The 6,038-nt window shown below is 42.2% G+C and overlaps 1 pseudogene across 1 annotated transcript; it reads right to left on the bottom strand.

Annotated features, from left to right (window-relative positions):
- Positions 1-5,169: 5,169 nt before the first annotated feature.
- LOC105536933 lies at positions 5,170-5,623 on the bottom strand (annotated as a pseudogene). The gene has a single exon (XR_001005644.1). The product of XR_001005644.1 is annotated as a 60S ribosomal protein L31 pseudogene (transcript).
- Positions 5,624-6,038: the final 415 nt, after the last annotated feature.

The raw sequence follows: 6,038 nt of genomic DNA, 5'->3' as shown, positions 1-6,038 counted from the left end.
GAAATCAGAGGCACCATTAAACTAATCAGAATGTATTTTGATGCATAAGGGGAAGAAGAGCGGTGCAATGGGAAGAAAGATGAAAATGGAGTCAAGTAGCTTGGGGGGCAAATAGGACTTCACTATTTTTTTGTTGTATGGTTTTGAATAAATGACTCAAGAAGAACCAGCTCAGCAGGAGCTGAGCATCAACTTCTCTGTGTGATGAGGAAAAGACTTATCATGTAGGGTTGTAGTGAGGGAAAATTTTATAACAGTTTTCAAGTTGTCTTCCTCCTCTGCCTTCTTGTGATATCAAAGAAAGGCTCCCAGACATTCTTGGTTTTCAAACACTGGCATTCCCACTAAATCCCCTTGGGTGCTCTTGGTGCCAGGCCTGGGTCATGACAGGAGTCCACATTATATGTGAGGTCAGGCCAACCCTCCATAAGAGAGCTTCCTATCAGTGGAAAATTCATTTCTGAGAAATTACAGCCAAGAACATTACTAAGCCTTAAGCAAGTTATTAAAATCCTCAGTCTAAGTGACTTAATTTTCCTTCAATTCACTCACAGGTAATGCACTAGACAAGGAAGCACCATCCCAATACAACACAACAGCTTCATGTCCTGCCACCTCATATGGGGCCAGTTATCCCAAGAAACTATGGCTTAAGGCCATGATGCATGGTTATGCAAGTTGTGCACTGCACAACTCCAGAAAGTGCAGTCAAGGTGAATGGTACCTCTAGGTGTCAGCACTGCACAGTCAGTTGTTGGGTGCCTACTGTATGCCAGGACCTTGGGTTCCAACTCAGGATTCAAACAGTCGGGTGGAAGAGACAAGAAAAGTAAACGATTCTAGTAATGTGTGATACATTACATGTTAGAGGTTAAAAACCAGGTCTTTAGAGAAAGTTGGTCTGGCCCAATTCATCCTCAGCTCTGCTTAATGAATGGAAATCAGAGGCACTGTTAAACCAATCAGAATCAAGTTTACTGTATAAAAGGAAGCAGGACAGCACAATGGAAGGACTGAGGAAATTGGAATCAGGTAGCTTGAGGTTCAAATCTGAGTTTCACCACTTGCTGTGTGGCTTTAGGCAAATTACTCTGGGGTAGGAGTGGGCAAGGTAAAAGAGCTGGTATAGGGCACACATCTAGAAATACGTGATGGAAGGTGAACCTTGAAAAGTGAGTAGTGGCTGGTCAGGAAAGGAAATAGGTGGAAAGACATGCCGGACACTCACTGCTCAAAGGCACAGAGTCAGGAAGGTGGGTTGGTCAGGGGTCTGCTGAGCAGAGAGCTTGGGCTGGTGGAGTTGGGCAGACACAAACAATGACAGAGGACCCCATAAACCACACTCAGAGATCTGGACAGGCCATTCAGGATCCCAGCAGGCATGGCACATCACCTTTACATTGTCTCAATGAATGAGAATGAATTAGGGTTGCAATGGAGGCAAAGGACCTATTGGGAGGCTGAAGAAGCTGCTGTGGAAAGAAATTATCAGAAGCTGAACTGCTTTGGGCACTGGCAATGAGTATGGAAAGGAGGGGGTTGAGTGTCACAGCCAGCAGCTAATGTGGGGCACACCAGCATGGGCAGGTGTTTTACACATGTATCTTATTTCATCCTCAAAGTTGAACAGATATAAAGAGAGACAGGTACACAGCAAAGTTGGGCAACATAATGCTTTGTGTGAATTAGGAGTGGGGCTCCTAAGGGTGAGCACATGGTCTGAGAGAGGATTACATCTTAATGGGTAAAACCTCACTCCTTCTTATGGGCAGCCATGCCAGGTCACAAGGCTCAACAAGCAGAGGATATTGTCTCCCCCTTTCCCCTTCGGCTGAGTCCCTCTATGTGATGCCAAATGTATCAATCCGTTTTCACACTGCTCTAAAGAAATACTGGAGACTGGGTAGTTTATAAAGGAAAGATGTTTAGTTGACTCACAGTCCTGCGTGGCCGGAGGCCTCAGGAAACTTACAATTGTGGCAATAGGCAAAGGGAAGCAGGTACCTCTTCACAAGGTGGCAGCAGAGAGAAGGGGAAAAGCCCAGGGGAAGCTGCCATTTAAAAAACAGTCAGATCTCATGAGAACTCCTTCACTATCACAAGAATAGCATGGGGGAAACTGCCCTTATGATCTAATCACCTCCCACAAGGTCTCTCCCTCAACACCTGGAGATTACAATTCCAGATGAGATTTGGGTGGGGACACAAAGCCTAACCATATCACCAAATTATACTTTGTGTGTGACAACCTGCCAAATGAAGACCTCAAGACCCAGAAATGTTCATGGATTAGTGTGTCTCAGTTCATGGCTAGTGAGAGAAAAGCCAGGATTTACATCTCGGTCGTTGTCTACCTCCAAAGCTTATGTTTGTAATGAGTGTAGTTGACATCATTATACTGAGTTTTACAGATAAGGAAACTGAAGCTCCAAGGGTTTAACACAATTTTCCCGTCACTGGAAATCAAGAGTGGTAGAAAGGGAAATGAAATTCCAAATGTCTGTCTCTAAATCTCACTCGCTTTACTAAAATCAAATTAACCTTAGTAATTTCAAGTGGCAAAAAATATGACAGAATCCAAGAAACTGTGGGCTAGTAATTCCAGGGTTGAACGTGGATAAATTGCTTTAAAATTATGAACTGTATATCTCAGAATATGATTTTGAAGCAATTAAATTGTCATGATACTTCTTGTGGTCATATTTTGAATGCTGAAAAAATGCCTAGCTTGCAGATTTGGGATTTCTTTCCCCTTAGCATCACTGAGTAGCATTACCTATAAAACAGAGGGCAATTTTACATTATTACAAGTGTTATACTAAAATACACTTGGGTGCAATAAATACAGTAATATTTGTGAAAATGACCCCTGTTTTATGGAGATTTCCAATTGCCTGTGTTCCATAATTGTTTTTTCGGTGCATCTGAATAAACAGTTATGAGACACAGACAATTTCAAGAAGCCCTTGCACTGCTTTGAGGTGTGTTGACAACTAAATGTCCTGAACTCATGTGTCATCGGAGCCCCAGAATACACATAATAATGTTTATAATTCTAAAATCTAAAAACTCTTACATTCTTTCCAGATAATAATTGATAATTCATTTTTTTCCCCACAACCTCTCTGAGACAAACAATTCTCTCATATCCACTTTGCAATGAAACTGAGATTTGGAAAATTTGTGATTCACATGCTGCTGTGATAATGGTGATGGGGCAATATGAAAAATACTTCTAGTGTGGTCTTTTGTAGATCACAGAAATATGTACATATGGGTTCCCTCTGTTACTTACCAGGAACTGGTGCAATAGGACTATGATGGTTCTGTCTGTACAGATGAGAAAATAGATGCTTCACCCATTCATTCGTCCATTCCATAAATGCATAGCGAGAGCTTGTTACTGCCAGGGACTGTTCAAATTGCTGAGAATACAGCTGCTGACAAAAGGGAAAAATGCCTCCCCTCAGGGAGATTCTGTTTTGGTTACTGGGTGAATCAGTCTTCTCAAGCTGCCATAACAAAGTACCACACACTGGGTGGCTTCCGCAACAGAAATTGATTTTTCCTTAGTTCTGGGGGCTGGAAGTCCAAGATCAAGGTGGTTTCTCCAAAGACACAGGGTTGGTTCCTCCTAAGACACAGGGTTGGTTCCCCCTGAGACCTCTGTCCTTGATATGAAAGTGACTGCCTTCTCATGTCCTCATACGGCTTTTCTTCTCTGTGCATGTCCCTTGCATCTCTTTATGTGTGTAAATATTATTTTCTTATAAGGACATCAGTCAGAATAGATTAGGGCTTACCTTAAAGGATTGATTTTAACTTAGTCACCTCTTTGAGGGCCCTATCTCCAAATAAAACCACAGTCTGAGTAATTGGAGTTTAGGGCCTCAATGTATAGATTATAGGTGTTATGGTTCAGCCCATAACACCTGTCTAAAGTTACACAGTTGGTAGGTAGTCAGGTCAGGACTGACTGCTGCTTTTCTGACATATTCTCCAAACCTGGACCGTGTCGCCTGCCTCCTGTCTACCAGATTAAGACCAGAAGCAGTCTGTTTCATCAAACTGCAGACTTATTTTTGAAGCAAATAAGTTGGGAAGCAAGGGGCCTGTGTGCACACATGTGTGTTTGTGTACTGTAATGACTAAACTACTTAATGCAAAGGATAAGTTTGTACTTCAGGGACTTGGATAACTTGGATAGTTTGCGTTAATTGATCTCTCAAAGTTGTGCTCCCAGAACTTTCCAATTCATTGCTCAGGCCTCAACAATTATTCCTTCCCCTTCAGCTGTCAGCTTTCCAACATTTTGGTTTCTTCTATGTCTTTTTCCATGACTTCAAAATTTATGCCACTTAAAAGTAGTAGCTTCAACTATTCTTTAAACGAGAGCTTCTTTCCCTTTGACTTCAGGACTTTTTGCTTTGATAACTTCAGATGTCTCCCTTTCTACACCAAGCACTTAATGCTTACCAGTGGTTTTAGCTTTTCAAACACATTAATAATAATATATTTTGTGTTTATCTTTTGTTTTATCAGCTTTAACAGTGCATTTCTGCCTGCTATCCTGGAATAAACAAGGCTATTAACTGAGTAATTTTTTAAATGTCATAAGAAGTCCTATTGCTTTTTAGAAACACTTCTAAACACAGGCAGATCTGTACAACTGAAATTTTCATTCTGTGCTCTCAGTATACTGCGTGTGAGATAAATAAAAGACAGCTTTTGCGTTTGGTAACCTTGAAGTCCTCAGGGTACTTTTACCTCTAAGACTGGGTAAGTGAGTGTTTTCAAGTGACTTAAGAAGACAAGGAGAGGGAGACAGTGTATAGGGAGTGAGCCTGGCTTCTACATGAAATAAGAACAGGATTTGAGACATTCAAAACGCAAATTAAGAGAAGGAGGCAAAAGTGAGGCGAGAAAGAAAAAAACAGAGAGGAATGACTTTATAATTTAAAACGCACTTAGTGTAGAATTTCAGTATTGTAATATGAGCAGAGCCTCTATATTTTCTAATATATTCAGTGGCTACATGGTACTTTTCTTCTGGAAGAAGGGCAGATGACTTAGCTTGTGCTCTTTTCTTTACCACCTCTGCATGCAGTGCAGCCAGCCATCTCCAGGTCAGGGTAGACTAGAACCATCTTTTTTTTTTTTTTTTTTTTTCAATTTTATAACTTTATTTGATGTATTTGATGATCAGCGATTAGTTCTCATCCACATTAACTGTCTGTAGATTTTTGAAAGTGGTAACAGGTACATAGGTAACCAAAGTATAGAGCTTATTTGGTGAATCTTCACCTTCATTACGTTTTCTGGACAGCCGCACAGGGATTCGGTATGGGACATTCCTTATTCCTTTGGCCCAGACAGCTTTGTTGAGTCTGGTATCAATGCGCACATCTGGAGTTCCCATCTCCTTCATGGCAAATTTCCGAATCTCTTTGAATGCCCGAGGGGCACGCTTCTTGAAGTCCACTCCATGGATGCGCTTGTGAATGTTGATGGTGTATTCTCGGGTCACCACCTCGTTGATGGCAGAACGGCCCTTTTTCTTCTCGCCACCCTTCTTTGCGGGAGCCATTCTGCCGGGTCCAAGCTGGAAAGGAAGAGCGCGAAGTATTGTTTTTTTTTTTTTAGCATGGTCTCACTCTGTTGCCCAGGCTGGGGTGCAGTGGCACGATCTCAGCTCACTGCAGCCTCCACCTCCTGGGCTTAAGCAATTCTCCTGCCTCAGCCTCCTGAGTAGCTGGGATCATAGGCACACACCACCATGCCCAGCTAACGTTTGTATTTTTAGTAGAAATGGGGTTTCACCATGTTGACCAGGCTGGTCTTGAACTCCTGACCTCAGGTGATCCACCCGCCTTGGCCTCCCAAAGTGCTGAGATTACAGGTGTGAGCCACGGTGCCCACCCTGAAACCACCATTTACTTAATAGAAAATAATTGGACACCTTCTTCAATGATGAACAGAAAGACACTTGGGATCCAATTGAAGAGTACAGGCAGCCATTCTGGCAAGTGAGTTCTGGC

The sequence above is a fragment of the Mandrillus leucophaeus genome, unplaced genomic scaffold (assembly GCF_000951045.1).
Source record: "Mandrillus leucophaeus isolate KB7577 unplaced genomic scaffold, Mleu.le_1.0 Scaffold166, whole genome shotgun sequence".
Classification (NCBI taxonomy): domain Eukaryota; kingdom Metazoa; phylum Chordata; class Mammalia; order Primates; family Cercopithecidae; genus Mandrillus; species Mandrillus leucophaeus.
Note: the sequence above shows the minus strand (reverse complement) of the source record. Positions and strands in the feature narration are given on the sequence as shown.